General features: G+C 42.9%; 1 long non-coding RNA gene across 7 annotated transcripts in view; it reads left to right on the plus strand.

The window, feature by feature from the left end:
* Nucleotides 1-14832, plus strand: part of LOC149127478 (uncharacterized) — a 32103-nt gene extending 17271 nt beyond the window's left edge. For 5 of the 7 annotated variants that reach the window (XR_016231657.1, XR_016231658.1, XR_016231659.1 and 2 more), the window contains one exon: nucleotides 13033-13243. This is a non-coding gene — a long non-coding RNA (uncharacterized LOC149127478). Of the gene's footprint in view, nucleotides 1-13032; nucleotides 13245-14675 lie in introns of those variants that run through there. The other 2 variants (XR_016231660.1, XR_016231656.1) reach the window with 2 other exon arrangements.
* The last annotated feature ends 3969 nt before the right edge of the window (nucleotides 14833-18801 follow it).

Raw genomic sequence — 18801 nt, forward strand, 5'->3', positions numbered from 1 at the left:
TTGGAGAAATGTCATGGAAAACTCACCCTGATATTAATGGAGGTCAAGCCTGCAAGATGGGCAGAGCAACCTAGGGGCTGGGGTGTGACTCCCATCTCTGCAGTTAATTCTGGCCCTTCATCTGCTGTCCTGTACCCCAGCACTTGGAATGTATTCATTCTTCATACATGGAGGTCTGGATGACTTTGGGGGGTTGGGAAGTCATTCTGTGCCCTGGATTTCCTAGTGCTTCCCTAGTCCGCTCAAAGCCAAGCCACTCATCTCTCTGCAATGTATATGCATAAGGCAAGTTTGAATGCTTGTGTTCCTGAACCAGGAAGATTGGCTACGTGATGCACCCAAAGACCAGTCTGTGTCTTTTGAGAAGGAAAAATGATTCATCTGTGTGACTGACTAGCAAAGGAGGCAGGAGGTTCATCTTACATTGGCCTCCCCTGATGGGGTGTCCGGGGGAAAGAGGGATGAAGTAGGTAGAACAGCTGGTGTGTGTAAATGCTGGCAAGGCAGGTTGTGATTGGAAGGGCTTGGACTCAATGCATTTATGACACAGTGCAGCGAGATGGGCTCCCACTCCGGATCTCTTTGCTCAGTGGACCCCTTGCTTCTGGAAGGGTTCTGACATGTATGTTCCTGTCATACTCCAGTCTATTTGGTTCTAAGGATTCCTTTTTCTGTGCGTGCCCAGGCTTGCTGGCCTGGGGCTCTTATTGCCTCTGTGCCTGCATGACCAAGCTGTGAGCAGCTCTCCTAAGAAAATGGAACTTTACGAGATGTAATCAGACCTGACGGCTGGCACCTATTATTAAGGAGCAGGGCAGAGAAGTCTAGGGGAAGGAACTTGGGAACCACAGAGCATAGCAGAAAGCTTGTGAGGTTTTTTTTAAAGATTTATTCATTTATTCAAAAGGCAGACTTACAGAAAGAGACAGGAGATACAGACAGAGAGATCTTCCGTCTGCTGCCTTACAACTCAAAGACTGCAATGGCTGTAGCTGGGCCAGGCTGAAGCCAGGATTCAGGAACTCTGTCCAGGTCGCCCACGTGGGTGGCAGGGGCTGAAGCATTTGAGTCATCTGCTGCTTTCCCAGGCTCATTAGCAGGGAACTGGATGGGAAACAGAGCAGTCGGAACTGGAAGCAATGTCCTACGGGATGCTGGCATCACAAGTAGTGGCTTAACTTGCTGCACCAACATAGTAGCCATCAGCTTTGGGGCTCTGGGGTTGTCAAGAGGAAACCCATTTAAAGGGTGATTTGGTTTGAATCCTATTCTCTGTTGTTCATTCTTCCATCTTGAGAATTAAGGGGATGTGAATGATGATGGCTCTGGCTACTCCTTGCTGACCAGAGGCATGAACTACCTCTGGAGATCCTTACATGAGGAATGAAGCAGTTTTTGTGTTTAGTTGTTAAGTGCTCAAGAGTTTTAGAGTCTGGGCCTTCAGAGTACTCATTGATAGAAAGAGTTGACCTGCAGAGTGTAGTTTTTGTCTTAATAGTTTAAAGCCATAAGACATGAGATAATTCCAATAATAGTGAAATACAAACTTGTAACAGCTTATAAAGTAGTCTCCTTACTCCTGAAGGTAGCCAAAAGAACAAATCATGTAAAGGGTCTTCTCCCTTTCATATCCTGTAATCATTTAGTTTGGGGGATGATTTCCTATAATCTAGGTTTTATGCAAGTACAGCAAGTATTATGAGTGGCTTCAAAAACTCTTCCTTGTTTAGCCAATAGGTAATTGAACACCACCCAGTTATCTAAGACCATACAAGCAAGAGGATTCTGGGAAGTTTTTTGAGTGGCTATGCTCTGAGCAGTGTCTTCAGCCCTCTGACCAATAGTAACTGGCAGATTTAGTAACTTATCTTGGTTTGTGTAGACCCCACAGCTGGTTTTGAGAACACCAATAATGCTTTGCTGTATACCCAGCTAACAACATTGAAGTTCTGACCTCTGTATACGTTGTAGTTCTGGAGTTTTTTTTGTGATAGTTACTGTTAGGCAATCATGTGTAGGGCCCTTTCTTTACAGCCTCCTAGACTGATTTATTTGTTGTTTTGTTAGAGTTGACGCCATCTTGATTTTGCCAGCTCTCACGTTTGCCCCTTGTGATCAAGTTCTTTCCTGAAAACATCATAGATCAATCAAACTGTAGCTTTTTATTTCCCTGCTTTGCCAGGATGAAACTGTTCTGGCTACCCGTCTGATGGTCCCACCTCAGCAGGGAGGTTACTGATGACCAGTTGTCAGTGTCATCTGAGCAGAAAAGAGGTTTAGAAAGAGTGGTTCCTAGGCTAAGTTTACCTGTCAATTATGTGTTTTTCTTAGGGTAAGCTTATAGTCAAGTTTATCTTTTCAATAGGCAAGAATCATTGACTCAAATTATCAGGCCAGCATTAATTGTTTTAGGAGTTGTACTTTTATAGAATTTTGACAGCTAACCAGGAAGAGCATAATAAATCAAGTTAGCAACTCAAAAATAATGAACAGAGTTATAATCTAGCAACACGTATATCACAGCTTTTTAGAAACAATTTCTCCCCAGCTATACCAATTTATCGAATAAAATCAAAGATGAATCAGTTTGATTATAAAATAAATTTAGTTTGTGGTTATTTTTACATAAGGACATAAAGAAAAATGATTTGCCACATACTAATTTCAGACAGAAAACTCTCAAGGTTAGGGAATCAAAACAAGTCTTCCTATTGTACGTGGAGTACCTATAAACAAATTTTAAATAACTCAAAAGTGTGATAATATACCCAATATCTCTAATTGTGTGCTGTGATAAAGAGAGTAAATTTTATTGAACTTCTGCAAAGACCCATCTTGAGAATGTGTGCAAAATGGTTTTGCTAGTGCTAATTAACTATTTTATTTTAATATTTATTTATTTATTTGAAAGTCAGAGTTACACACACACACACACAGAGAGAGAGAGAGAGAGAGAGAGAGAGGTCTTCCATCTGCTGGTTCACTCTTCATTTGGCCTCAACGGCCGGAGCTGTGCTGATCTGAAGCCAGGATCCAGGAGCTTCTTCCATGTCTCCCACGTGGGTGCAGGGACCCAAGGACTTGGGCCATCTTCTATTGCTATCTCAGGCCATAGCAGAGAGCTGGATTGGAAGTGGAGCAGCCGGGTCTCCAAACCGGACCCCATGTGGGATGCCAGTGCTTCAGGCCAGGGTGTTAACCCACTGCGCCACAGCACCAGCCCCAACTATTTTATTATTAGTTCTGAAAACTGTGTTGTGTTCATTGATCTTAAACCTATAAGAAACCTTCATCCAATGATACCTGTTAGAGTCTTTTCCATGAACCTGATTGCAAATATTTTTAGGGAAGAATCAAAACAGTGAATGACAGTGGACTTAGAATAACCATAGTTGAAAGTTTGATAACAGCTTAGCATTTGACAAGGCAATTCAGTTATTCTTACCTGTATCTTTATAACTTAAATAAAATTCAACTTCACTTTGTTATTTACAAAGCTTCACATAAAGTCCAATATGTCAAATAAGCCTAAGTAGTTCATTATCTCTACATGATGAGAGATATGTCCTGTGAGGATCTCCAGGGGTCCAACAAGACTTACTTATGGAACTGCGATCCTGAGAAGGCTTGACAAGTGTCAAAGGTTTAAAACACTTGATCACAATAGAATCCTAGAAGGCTGACCAACACCGTGCACGGTTAAGCTGCTTCTTATGATGCCAGAAGCTCCAATTCCAGTCCAGCTTCCTGCTAATGCACTTGCGAAGACAGCAGAGAATAGACCAAGTACTAGAGCCCCTGACACTCATGTAGAAGACTTGGCTGGAGTTCCTGGCTCCTGGCTTTGGCCTGGCCCAGTTCTCACTGTTGTGGCCATTTGGGTAGTAAACTAGCAGATAGAAGATATTCTCTCTCTCTCTCTCTCTCTCTCTTTTTCTCTCTACCCCTTTCAAATAAACAAATCTTTAAAAAAGAAAAAATAGGTTCATATATCATCATGAAATAGGAGTCATCCATTTAATCAGGGTAATTTAACTGGAGGTATAAACAATACTGAATGAAGTTTTAAAGTGATCTCTTAAAACTCTTAAAAACAAATAGCTACCTAATATGGAATTATTTTAAGATTCATTTTCCCAAGCAATCAAAGTCCAATAGAGACATCAGAAAACATAAAAAATTATCTTGAGAAAACAAAAAATCTTTGTTTCTTTGGCCAGTTACCAAGAGGCAAAAAATATCTCCTCTGCCTCCCTCGATGTGTTTGCTTCTCCTTATGGTAGAGTCAATTTAGATAATCTGGGAGTCAGAACTAATGGAAAAGTGATTGAATTTAATTAGACACTGGGATAACGTGTCTGCTGCTAGGAGTGTACAACACATTGTAGAATCATAAACAAGAAAACCTCAAGCCGAAGAAAGTTTGACTGTTAGAAATAATAAAAGAATATGAAATTGATTATGTTGAGTGATTTAAATATATCAATAAAAGCCAAGAATAGGCAATCAGGCCGGCGCCATGGCTCAATAGGCTAATCCTCCACCTGCAGCACCGGCACACTGGGTTCTAGTCCCGGTCGGGGCACCGGATTCTGTCCTGGTTGCCCCTCTTCCAGTCCAGCTCTCTGCTGTGGCCCAGGAGTACAGTGGAGGATGGCCCAGGTCCTCGGGCCTTGCACCCGCATGGGAGACTAGGAGAAGCACCTGGCTCCTGGCTTTGGATTAGCGTGGTGCGCTGGCTGCAGTGCGCCGGCCCCAGCGGCCATTGGAGGGTGAACCAACAGTAACGGAAGACCTTTCTCTCTCTCTCTCTCTCTCTCTCCCTCCACTCTGCCTGTAAAAAATAAATAAGTAAATAAACAAATAAAAGAATAGATAATCAAGTTACACTATACCTCTAAGACAAACATTTTCCTCTCTCTGTAAATCTGCCTTTCAAATAACATAAATCTTGTTTAAAAAAAAAAAAAGACAAACATTTTTAGTGTCAAGTCACAATAACAGAGCCCAAAAAACTTGCAGGATCTGACTATAAACTTGAGGGAGAGGTCACAAATTAAATGGAAACTGAAATTGGGAAAAGCTGCAGTTTGGAATGTGGTGGAAAGAATTAAGAAAAAGCAGACTTCAGAAATAAAAATCAAAACTTCTAGCAAAAAATTTGCAAAGAATAGGTCAACACTCCAAGAAACTTGTTGTTGTCCATGTTAGAGAGTTAGATTCTAATTTTCTACCAGTGAGTTAATACAGGTCAATAAACATTTTTCCTAATCAAAGCCAATCTGATTACACACAAATTGTTTCATGAAATTTATCCTTCATAAGCCTCCTGGGCCTGCCTACACACTGCACAACATGCTTGTATTTTTCGTTCTACCCTGTCTTTCTTTAGATTCTGTAACAATCCAACTATTTGTTTAGGAAAAAATTTTGCAAAATAAAATTCTTTTTATATAGAATTTTCACCCACTTACTTTATTTTTTATTTTTTTAAGTTTTATTTTACTTATTTGAAAGACAGAGTTACAGAGAGAGAGACAGAGACAGAGAGAGTCTTCCATCTACTGGTTCACTCCCCAGATGGCCGCAAGGGCCAGAGCTGTGCCAGTCCGAAGCCAGGAGCCAGGAGCCAGGAGCCTCCTCCGGGTACCCCACGCAGGCGCATGGGCCCAGGGACCCGGACCATCCTCCACTGCTTTCCCAGGCTGTAGCAGAGAGCTGGATCAGAAGAGGAGCATCTGGGACTAGAACCAGAGCCCATATGGGATGCCAGTGCCTCAGGCGAGGGCTTTAACCAGCTGTACCACAGCACCGGCCCCTTCACCCAGTAACTTTAAAGCACTGTTGAAATTTTTTTGTATCAATAACTTATGAAAACATATTGATTAGTATACCTGAAGCATTATTTTCTACAAAATTTAAGAAGCCAACAATACTTGAATTTATATTTGTGGTCACATCATTTATATTTACTCTTATTTTTAAAAAATACAGTTAGCTTACTTATGAAAACTGAGATATTAGACAAGTATAGGCATCCTTTTAATTTATTTTATTCTCAAAGAAAAATTCCAAAGTTAAATTTTTACTTGATACAAGGGAAACAATGAACACTGCATTGTATTTTAATACAGATTATTTGTTCTTAGATCAACATTATACTTTTATGACATGCAGCACCTGACAGAGAACAGTATAATTTTTCCTGACCAGTATACCCAGGTACAATTGCATTCTAAATATTCTGAAAACCTCTTTATTTCCTTTATACCAACACATTTTAAAACATCTTATTTATCAAAGATTTACTTAAGTCTGATGAACTAAAAGGAACATTTTTAATTTATGTGAGTGCTCATTTATCTGTAATTCAACTGAAAATTGAATTCTTTAGGGAATTCACCTTGTAGACACAACACATAAAATGCACAACACCCATAATACCTAGATACAGAAAGGCCTTATCTATTTTGTGTTCCTGATGTTCCCTTATGCACACCCATGACCAGGCGTTCCTTGCAACAGTTTGGCTTCATGACCTCGCCTGGGAGTTTGGGATACTGGTTGGGCATGCTTCCTGGACAAGCCTGATCAGAAAGATGTGTTTGGACTCAGTCCATGTAGCTGTTCAGCTTTTTAGCAGATTTTTCCTAAGCCCATTCTCCACTCTTCCAATGTAAATAATACATTTAGAAGAGAGCAGATAACAGCCCAACTGGTACTGAGTGGCCAAGATAGGAGTGAATAAATTCATTCTCATACTCTCTGTAAGAACACATCTGGGTCTTCCAGTGATAGGAATCTGAGGCCAAGAACAGCGAGTGGACATACAGTGAGTAGACATGAGGTCATCTTTGTTCACCTTGACCGACCGGTACTTGTCCAGGTAAAATTGTTCCACCTGGGGTTGAGGAAGTCCTTGGCCAAATGAGGATGCTTGCCAGGTGTTTTGTGGAACAACCCCCAAAACTGGCTGGAGGGATGGCCAGAGAAACCCAAGCCCTCTTCCAAATGAGTCTGCCTGCTCCACGCACAGCAAGGCAAGTACTGACACCGTGGAGGTGGAAGAGAGCAAGTATTTACTCCAGAGCAGGGCAAGGAGCTGGGCAGCTATTGCTTAGTTCCTGGTCTCCCCGAGGAGTTAGAGGTGAAAGTTCTTATAGATTTAAGTAAAGGCTGAGAGGTGTATGTTCAGCTCATGTGCAAGCTCCACATGGATCTGCAGTGGTAGGGGCCGGCCTTCAGGGACACCTTGCCCTTTAGGGAATTTCGATGATGACCAAGTGAGCTCTTGTCAGTCGGAGGGCTGAATACAGGTGGTGGTTACCTTGTGCTTGGGGCCTGGGGCTCCTGGAAAGGAAGTCCCTCAAGGGGGTTCACTAGGGAAGACAGCTGACCTCATGAGTCTTGTGACTATAGGGCTGATGGCACCACCAGTTCAGTGAGCTGTTTTTAGTAAGAGGCTGATTTGCAATCATGAAAGTAGGGCAAGGAATCTTGGAGCTAAGGGTTGGGCGGGGGGGAAGGCTGCAAGACCATGGGCAACAAGAACCTCGTGGTACCCAGCACCTGCCTCTAAGGCACTGTGTGGGGACTCAGGTTCAGTGTGAGAGGCGGAGACCATTCCTTGTTTTCCCCTGGGTGTTGGACACAATGGGTTCCTTTTCTCCCCCATCATCCCTGTGTGGCAGAGGATGAAACTCAGAACCTCTCTGTAGCTGGGGCCTTTTTTGGGAGAGTGGGGGATATAAAATCAGTTAATTCCTCTTCTTCCAGCCTAGAATCAGACACCACTTTCAGTTTTCTGAATCACAATTTTACATTCTTTTTTGCAAGTTCTTATTCTGGTAGAAGGATGTGAAAAATCATACATAAGGGATCTCATCCTATTTTTTCTTCCATTTATGGAACAAGTATAACTATAGGGTAGTATTATAATTTAGGGAGCCATTTTCAGGCTAACTATCACCTGGCCCTTAAGAGGATCGTGGCCAAGCTCTGTTACAGAAAAATATCATCGCGTTTCTTTCCATAGGTTCTTAACTAAAATTCCCCAGCTCTGGAGAATGAAGGCTGGTGGGCTGCTAGCTGGTATATTTCCAGTGTTTCCCACAGGGAATGTTTGCAGGGAAGCCACACATATGATCTCATCTATTGGCCTAGGAGTTGGGTCCAAATGTGCTGTTTATAAGCACAGCTTCTCATAGAGCCCAAGAAGCCAGATCTCCCTTCTGTGTCTTGGGTTTGTCTCCTGTGCGTAACAAAGCATGGAGGGGCCAGGGCACTCGGAGATCCCTTATTTTTGCCCTTCTGGACAAGCTGTGGGCAGTTCCCTCTCACCTGGGAAATAAATATTTTTGTGGGGATCCCTGCAAGGCCACTACCCATCATAGATTAGCATCTTGGACACTTCTACAAGGTGTTAGTCCCCCACAACACACTAAATTTGCCAGAACTACCAATTCCTTTTTCTCTTTGAAGTCTGAGGATCCTCATAAAATCCTAACAAGGGAGTTTTAGTTGTTGTATCCCCACCAGGACCCTGTCCTTCTCACTTCACAAAATGATGGATATAACACAGACAACACAGATCAGAACAGACCACAGAGACCAGAAACCAGAGAGCACTAGCACCTAATCCCCTAAGAGGGTCCAGTGAGGAGTCGTTCCACGATAACACTCAGTCCTGCCTCTAACTAGATATGGGGTTCACCCCAACCAAGACCCAGGAAGGGGCCAACCAGACAGGTGAGAGGAGAGAAAATTGTTCTTTGGAGATTACTTACGAGGAGATTTCTTGTTCCAGAAGTGACTTCTTTTCTCAGACAGAATAGAGAATCCTGAGCTGTGTCTACCATTGTGACATGGAAGAGATGCACACCCTAAACACTAGACCAAGTGTTTGACCAAACCACTAGAGCAAGCGTCTGGGTAGTTGCTCAGGCCTTACAGGAGCTATAACCCTACCTCATGGGCACAATGCCAAGGGCAAGCAGTTGGGAACCTTACATTTCATCTGGGTCACCAAATTTGTTACTAAATGAAGCAGGTTCATTGCCTGATGTGCCCAAAAAGCAATCCAAGACACCATCTTTGGAGAAGAAAAAGGATTTATTTGCATGGATGGCTAGCAAAAGAGGCAAGAGGTATGGCTCCAGTCTCCCTCCTCTGATTTGAGGTCTAGGGAAAGTTTCATGAACTGAATCAGAAAAGCTGGGACGTGGAAGTGCTGATGAGATGAATTCTGACTGGATGGGCTTGCAATCGGGCCGTTGCTGATAAACCCAGAACCAGATTTCCTTGTCCAACAGAACCGCTGCTTCTGTAAAGGCTTCAGCATTGAAGTTCTGGTTCTATTTCAGAATCTTTGGTTCTGTAGGTTAGGATTTTCCTTCTGTGTATGCCAAGCTGTATGGTTTGCAGTTCTTGGTTCAATGTTTCCTCTGCATCTGTGTGACTCAGTCATAGGCAACTTTCTTAAGAAAACAGAAACTTTAAAATACGTGACTGGGGTGAGCATTGTGGTGCCATGAATTAGGCCACTGTTTAGGGTGTGCCATTCCATATTGGAGTGCCTGTTTAAGTTCCAGGCACTCCACTTCTGATCCAGCTCCCTGCAAATGCACCTGCAAAGCAGCCAGCAGATGATAGCTCATGTACATGAGTCCCTGCCACCCAAGTGGAGACTCAGAAGGAATTCCTGTCTCCTGGCTTCAGCTCAGCTTGGTCTCAGTTGTTGCAGCAGTTTGGGTGGAAGATTTCTCTCTCTCTCTCTCTCTCTCTCTGTTGTGAAAGCACAGGACAGGACAGAGAAGTTTGGAGGAAAAAAGAGGAAAACCCAGCCAGCAGAAGGTTGCTGAGTTTTGGGAGTGTCAAGAGGAACACATATAAGGGGAAATCTGGTTTTACCTGTCTGTACTCATTCCTCCGCTGGCTTGCCTTTGCTACCCTACTACCTCCCTCACGTCCTCTCCTTGCACTGCACTCACAATTGCTCACATTAACTGCAAGCTTAAATGCCAGCTAGTCTCAGGCATCTCCAGAGCTATGGAATGAATCCCACATTTTCTACCAAGAGATAGGGGACCCTGAGCAGTGCAATAGGACAAATTACTAAGCACTAAGCCCTCCCTGACTAAAAAGCAGAGGTGATTTGCATGTGAGATGGACCTGTGTGCAGGGCAGCCAGTGGGGAATAAAAATTTGGAAACTCTCCCTGGATGCCATTCCACATCTGAAGCGTGATTGAGAGAGAGGGAGAGGGAGAGGGAGACAGAGAGGAAGAGAGAGAGAGGGAGAGGAGGGGAGAGAGAAAAGAAGAAGAAGAAGAAGCAGCAGCAGCATGTGTGTTTTCTAGTGTCTTAAAAATCGCAATTAATGAGAACTTAGTGTAAGCTAATGTGGTGTAGGTCTCCATAATCAAAGGTGGCCTTGACTCAGACGCAGTGTCACCCAATGCCTGATACTGTCTGGATTTGAAACCTGATCCTAATATTTGTTAGCTATGCCACCTTGGGCAAAGTATCTCCTCCAAAAGAATATTTCCAAATTGCTTTCCCAACATACTTAAAATTCTTAGAAACTTTCCTTTATTCAGCAAATAATTATTGGGGCCAATACTCAATGCCAGGGACTACACTAGGTCTTGCTTATGGAACCATGAACATGACACAGCTCTTTCCTCCAAGAAATCCACCTACTCATTCGCAGTCTATATCTGAGCTGGGCTCCTCTCCCACTTCTCGTCCCTTTCTCCTGAAAACTTGAAGAGTAATGAGATCTACTTGACCCTGTGCCAGCTATTTCCCCAATGTACCAAAACATGGAGAAGACAATCTTGACCCTTGACCAAATAACCCTACTTTTGAGATTCTAAAAGATATAATCTAAATAACAGAAAAATGAGTTATGTGTAAAAATGTCCACATTGCTGCCTTACAAGTCAGTCTGGTGTGTAATACTGAACAAAAAAAATTACAAAAAAATTTGGATGACATAAACCATGTAATATAATAATTTGAAACTATCAATAATAGAAGATATTTATTGTATATACTTTGAGGAATATTACACACCCATTATATTATAACTACAGAAACTTCTAGTAATATGCAAAAATATCTATCACAATTTTTTGCAAAAATTAGAAGTCATATGTGTGTATATTTAATTTTTCTATCCCTGCTTTCACAATTTTAAAATCATATGTAACAAAAGGAAAAAGAATGAATACATGAAATATTACCTATGATTATATCTGTAATGTGGATTATGGGTAATTTTTCTCTTCTCACTGTTTTGGGTTTTACAAAATTTTAGTGCAATAAATGCATTATTTTCATAACAATTTTTAAGGAATCTATACTTGCAATTTTTAGAACTTCCAGTTCAATGTCCTGATGCAGATTCATCTTGCCACACATTGTTTTCTGGCCACTGCTGCTTCCTGTGAGCTCTAACAACACTCATTGCCAACTGTAAGAAGTACATTTCTGTAGTTTATAAGCCATCCAGTTATGGAATTTTGTTACAGCAACCTGGCCTGGCTCAGATGCTTTGTGACTGATCTGGGAGTTTATTTGGCTTTTTCTAGTTGGTCCTGTTCTGGAAGCAGGGGTCAAGGTTAGACAATGTTAGCTTTGGGGCACATCATAGACTATTGTCTGCTTCAAATGTTTGTGTAGATGACTTCTCGCCAGCTAAATTGTGAGCAAACAGATTGCATGGCTAAGGAATTATTGTACTCCCTCAACAACAAGTCCATTGCCCTGTAGAAAAAAATATTGAAGAAAAATATTCTTCTTTTTAAAAAAAAGATTTTTGAAATAAATTATAAAATTTACATCTTTCAGAAAGCTTTTATCTAATGAATACAAATTCCATAGGAACAGCTTTAGAAATATAGCGGTTCTCCCCCATCCTATACCCACCCTCTCACCCCACTCCCATCCCACCTCCTACTCCCTCTCCCAACCCATTCTTCATTAAGATTCGTTTTTAATTAACTTTATATACAGAAGACCAACTTTATACTAAGTAAAGATTTCAACAGTTTGCTCCCACACAGACACACAAAGTATAAAGTACTGTTTGAAGACAAGTTTTACTGATAATTCTCATAGTACAACTCATTAAGGACAGAGGTCTTACATGGGGAACAAGTGCACAGTGACTCCTGTTGTTGATTTAACAATTGACACTCTTGTTTAGGACTTCAGTGATCACCTGAGGCTCTTGTCATGAGCTGCCAAGGCTATGGAAGCCTTCAAGTCCACAAACTCCATCAGTATTTAGACAGGGCCATCCTCCCTTCAGAGAAAAGCATTTCTTTCTTTTATGGCCCTTTCTTTCCACTGGGATCTCACCCACAGAGATCCTTTGTGTAGATCATTTTTTGCCATAGTGTCTTGGCTTTCCATGCCTGAAATTCTCTCATGGGCTTTTCAGCCAGATCCGTATGCCTTAAGGGCAGATTCTGAGGTCGGAGTGCTGTTTAGGGCATTTGTCATTCCATGAGTCTGCTGTGTGGCCTGCTTCCCATGTTGGATCATTCTTTCTTCTTAATTCTATCTATGGTTATTACCAGCCACTTGATCTTATTTATGTGATCCCTTTGACACTTAATCCTATCTATATGATCAGCTACACACTTAATATGACCACTTTAACACTTAAGATGGCATTAGTGCCACTCAGCTTAATGGGATTTGGAGTCCCATGGCAAGTTTTTATCTTTATCCTTAGAGGTAAGTCTGTGGGAATGCATGCCAAACTGTACATCTCCTCCCTCTCTTATTCCCACTCTTATTTTTTATTGTGATTTATTTTCAATTGGATTTAAACACCTATAAATAATTCTGTGTTAAGTAAAAAGAGTTCAACCAATGGTATTAAGTAGAAAAAGAGAATAGTAGGGGCCAGCACTGTGGCGCAGCAGGTTAATGTCCTGGTTGGAAGCGTTGGCATCCCATATGGGTGCCGGTTCGAGATCCGGCTGTTCCACTTCTGATCCAGCTCTCTGCTATGGCCTAGGAAATCGGTAGAAGATAGCCCAAATGCTTGGGCCCCTGCACCTGTGTGTGAGACCTGGAAGAAGCTCCTGGCTCCTGCCTTTGGATCGGAACAGCTCCGGCTGTTGAGGCCAATTGGGGAGTGAATCAGCGATGGAAGACCTCTTTCTCTCTCTCTCTCTCTCTCTCTCTCTCTCTCTCTCTCTCTGCCTCTCCTTCTCTCTGTGTGTAACTCTGACTTTCAAATAAATAAATAAGTCTTTTAAAAAAGAAAATAGTAAAAAATAAAATAATATACTGTTTCTTAGCAGTCAAGACAAGGGCTGTTCAATTCATTGCTTCTCATAGTGTCAATTTCACTTCTACAGGCTTACTTTTAGGTGCTCTGTTACTTGTCACAGAAAATGTGCATGTTAATCAAAGGTTTCATGGCTCTGCTGAGGAAAGATTTCAACAAATACAAAAAAAAAAAAAAAAAATAAGGCCAGAGCCCAAGAGGAAAATAGGCAAGGGTCATAAACAATAGTCAAATGGAAAGATGTTCAACTAGGTCAAATTTTTTGTGGTAATAGCTATCACGATGTATGAGAGCAACACATGGGTAGTAAGCCACTCTTTTGTTTTAAAGACGTAAGTGCTGACAAAGTAAGTAAGCACTGACAAAGCTATCAGACATTGATTAAATTCAAAGTATCTGGGACAGGAAGAAGAGCTGATGAAGCTTTTGCTCCAACAAGCACGTGGATGGCTGTGTGATTTGATGACCATCCCATACCTCCCAGCATCCCAAGGAGTGAGCATATCTGGTCCCCATTACTTGGGGCAGGAGACCGAGAATCACATGTGTCAGTCCCACGCCTTACTAGCAAGCAGTCCTACTAGCATCTAACCATGTTTGTTGGCCTCAGAAGCTTGCCCCCTGTCATTAATTTTTCATGCAATGACATAGGTTGCAGGGGCATCTCTGGAAACAGTGGACCTGAGGTCCTGTCCTGACAAGAGCCTCTTAGCAGGACTTCTTGTGAGGTAAGTGGAGGCTGAGAGCCGGATGAAAAATAAGAGTCCAATCTCAGTATCGCTATGTCATTTGCATCGTCACAGAGGATCTTTGTGAAAACAAATGAAGACAACTCAAATAAGCAGAGTGTTTATTCAGAGCAAACTGAGCATAAAGGGATCAGATATCATCATGTACCTTTGGCAGAGACTCAAAGGCAAGGGGCATGGGCAAACTTACAGTGGAAGATGGGGAAGACTCAGGTGTGCTCTGACTGGAGCCTGCTAGCCTGGGAAAGCCACAGGTGGGCCACCTGGAAATGGGACACTGTATGTGCAACAGTCTGAATGTTTGTGTTCCCAATTCATATATTGACATCCTGACCCTCCTCCCAACATGAGGAAATTTGGAGGCGGGGGCCTCTGCGAGATGATTTAATTATGAAGTGGAGCCCTTGGGAATGACAGAGAACCCCCACCCCCCCGAGAACTGCCTTCCTCTCCCTCTATGTGAGGATGCAGTGAGGAGGCATCATATGAACCAGGAAATGGACTCTCACAGGTACTGACTCTGCTGACGCCTTGATCATGGACTTGCCAGCCTGCAGAACTGTGAGGAATAAATTTCTGTTGTTTGTCAGCCACCTAATTTACGGCTTTTTGTTACAGGAGTCTGAAAGACCAAGATACCAGTGTGTAGCTCTGGAGATCATGGTTGACTTCCCCAGATTGTCCCTTGTTGGCAGCAGGAACAAAGGTTGCATCCTGACTACCTGGGCTGGTTGCTGCAGAGTTTGGGGGTCAGATTCCTGTTGCCGTGGATGGTCTGGCATTGTCTGTTTATATAGTCAGTTGGTCATCAATAAAATGATATGATACTTTACAAAAGGGCTTATAAAATGTTGGGAAATCATGAAAGCGGGATATGAAACGGGCTTTGAAATATACCACATCCAGGCTGATTGGCAGCCTGGGCATATGTTTGAATACGCGGAAATAGTTTGTAGTCATGAAATCATCCGAGAAGAAAACAGTGTGAATCTGGAATCTGAGAATTTTGTAGGTGCCCTTGCACCCACGGAGAATATCAGAAATATGAGAGTCCAAATGTCTGGTGTTACTTGTTGCAGAAAATATATTTCCTTATATAACATACCAATAAGGATTTAGTTTCCCTGCCTCATTAACACACCATGTAACAGGAAAAAGGGCATCTATTTTGAATACAGAAACACCTGTATTGAATTTTTAATTCAGAACTTCTACCCAAATGATCAACAGTATTAATTTACCTTTATAAGCATGGATGATAATCCCAATCTCCTGGCATAATACTTATAGAGGTTAACAAAGCAATGAATCTCTCTCTCTCTCTCTCTCTCTCTCTCTTTACCTTTCCCTCTCTTTCTTTCTCTCCATCTATCTCTCAATCTCTATTTCTATCACTATCTCTATCTCATCTATCATCTGTCCATTCACACACACATATATGTACCTAGTAGAGCCCCATATGATTGTTTTTCCGTGGGTCTGATATTTCAGATGAGCTAAAATGCATTGATTCTTAAGCAGGATGTGATCCATTGTCCTAAGCTTTCCTGAAGGCAGGATGGTAAATTCTATGTATGTGGTCTGATTCTTTGGTCTTTTAATGTGACTTCCTATTGTTGGCCCTCCTTGGTTCCCTCGGGATGACACACAGCTACCAATCCTGATCAAGGTAATTTACACCTGGGTCTCAGCACCAAGTGAACACTGAGGCTGTAGAGCCAGCTGTTCACATTCCTGGGAGGATGCTCAGGCGACTTCACAGCTGTGATCTCCAGGGCATTGCAGCGTGGAATCACTGGGGCCAGTCTTTTTTTTTTTTTTTTTTTTTTTTTTGGCAGGCAGAGTGGACAGTGTGAGAGAGAAAGAGACAGAGAGAAAGGTCTTCCTTTGCCGTTGGTTCACCCTCCAATGGCCACTGCGGCCGGCGCGCTGCAGCCGGTGCACCGCGCTGATCCGATGGCAGGAGCCAGGTACTTATCCTGGTCTCCCATGGGGTGCAGGGCCCAATGACTTGGGCCATCCTCCACTGCACTCCCTGGCCACAGCAGAGAGCTGGCCTGGAAGAGGGGCAACCGGGACAGAATCCAGCGCCCCGACTGGGACTAGAACCCGGTGTGCCGGCGCTGCAAGGCAGAGGATTAGCCTAGTGAGCCACGGCGCCAGCCCTGGGGCCAGTCTTAATCTGCTCAGATGCCATTACACAGACACATAGAGTGGTGTCAGAAAGAGTAGACATTTATTCCTCATAGTTCTGGAGGCTGGGTGTCCAAAATCAATATACTATCAGCTTCTGTGTCTGGTGAGAGTCCCCTCTCTGGTTTGCAGAAGGCTGACTTCTCACTGCATCTTCATATGACAGAGAGGGAGAACACTCTCATATATCCTCTTCTCCTTAGAAGGATTTTATTTTCAATCATGACTCTCATCTAACCCTAGTCACCTCCCCAAGTCCTCATCTCCCAATACCATCACCTTGGAGATTAGGGCTTCAATGCACTTTAAGGAGACATAATCCATAGTCGGGCCTCAATACAAGAGCAATGAAATTAGGACCCCGGAGGTAGAACCCAGACATCTGCACTATTGACAGCTCCCTCTCTTTACACAATTGGAGAGGTCACTCCCTCCAGACATCTGTACAGATGGAAGCAGCTTGAACATAACCTGCAAGGCAGGTGAGCAGGTGCACAGACCAAATGTAGCAATGGAAGAAAGTCTACATGAGCAGTGAACAGGTGAACATAGAAACTGTGGGCATACCCTCAGCAAAGGCTTTACTCCCATGTCTGTATGAACTCCACGGGATGTGTCTAAGTCTCATTTTCAGCTGAAGGAGCTGAAGCTGAGAGGAATCATGGCGGGGGGCGGGGGCTGATGGATCCAGTTACTGAACTCAGATATAATTTCTAGCTCTCTATCTAAACACCATGTGGTCATACTTCAGGAAAAAGCAAATAAGCAACAATGAAAAAAATAACAAAAACGAATGGCACCAGCTGGTGAGTGGACACCTGATTTAGTCTCCATCCCCATCTCTCTGGGAGACCTTTCTTTTCAGATAAGCTAAATCCTAAGTAGGCACATTTTCCTAGGTTCTCCTCCTTAAGCACCTTTGTGTCAACTCAATTCAGTGAAGGGGAGATGTCCCACCCTTGCCTATGTCCTCACTGGGAGATTCTTTGCTTTCTGAGCCTCCCATCAAGGCTAAATACAAACACACAACTCATTATTTTTATGCTATGCAAAAAAATGACTTGGAAGGAACGGGGCATCAGCATCAGTTGGTCCAACCTTAAGTTTCAGATGAGGATAATGAAGCCTAGTAAGGTTGGGTGCTTCTTACAAGATATCATGAGCAATGTGGAGAAAAGTCAGTATCAACATTCACATTGTCACTTGGATGACTCCCAGCAATCACTCTACTATAGCTTAACAGTCATCTTTCTTGCTTCAGTGTCTTGCTTCAACATTGATACTGGTGCATTTATCCAGGCCAGGAGTCTCCCTGGGGACAGCAGGTGTGGTTGGTGAAAGGTCTACAAGGAAGGATGCTTAGCTCTTCACGACTGTCCTAAAATACAGAGCAGGGGAAGAGAGCACCTCTGAAGTTGACTTAACATCTATATCCCCAGAAATTTAAAGGACTGGCAATAGGACCCGTCTCCACCAGCTTCAAATAAGGGACAATCATTTTTGTTTCTTCAAATGGTGATGGAGAAATACCCACATATTAGAGTAAGGTGGGCACATAGGAAGAGTCAAAGGTTTGAAACCATAAGACCCCTTGTCTGTCACTTAAGAGTTCTGTGCCTTCTCACCTATTACATTTTTTTTTTTGCCAGGCAGAGTTAGACAGTGAGAGAGAGAGAGACAAAGAGAAAGATCTTCCTTCCATCGGTTCACCCCCAAAATGGCTGCTATGGCTGGCGTGCTGTGGCTGGCGTGCTGCGCTGATCCGAAGCCAGGAGCCAGGTGCTTCCTCCTGGTCTCCCATGGGGTGCAGGGCCCAAGCACTTGGGCCATCCTCCACTGCCTTCCCGGGCCACAGCGGAGAGCTGGCCTGGAAGAGGAGCAACCGGGACAGGATCTGGTGCCCCAACCAGGGCTAGAACTCGGGGTACTGGCGCCTCAGGCAGAGGATTAGCCTAGTGAGCCATAGCACTGGCCTCACCTATTACTAAATCTCTCCATTCCTGACCTTTTACCTGTTAGGTAATAATTAAATGAGATAGATCCTGGTATAAAATAAAAGTTCACTAAATCTTTGTTTCCTCTTGGAAACTGAGAAAAGTGTCTATACTTAAATATACATTCAAATTGATGTTACTTGTTCAGCAGAGAAGAAATGAGTGTTTAAAGGAAAATAGTGAGAGAATTTTTATTGTTTACAGTTTTTTTGGATACTTCTGCATTTCAAAATATGCAGGTACTTCTCATAATAACAATTAAATATTCTTTATAACAAGTCAAAGAGAATCAGAGAAAGAGAATCGGAAAACAATTGTCTGTTTTGTTACTCACCTTCTTGGATGAGAAGTCCACACTAGAGAAGAGGAACTTTCAGATCCAATGTCTGTTTTAACATCCTGCTTCTGTCTACAGTACCAGCAAGACACCCAAGAGGCTCTGGGCAGCAGAAGATCCGCAAGTATTAGTTCCATGCTGCGCCCCCTGGGGAGAGTCTTACAGAAGGTGGACTTTTTCAAGACCCTTTGTTCTATGGAAATGCTGTATGAGATGTTTG

The sequence above is a fragment of the Oryctolagus cuniculus genome, chromosome 3 (assembly GCF_051225735.1).
Source record: "Oryctolagus cuniculus isolate XC-2025 breed Fujian yellow rabbit chromosome 3, ASM5122573v1, whole genome shotgun sequence".
Classification (NCBI taxonomy): Eukaryota; Metazoa; Chordata; class Mammalia; order Lagomorpha; family Leporidae; genus Oryctolagus; species Oryctolagus cuniculus.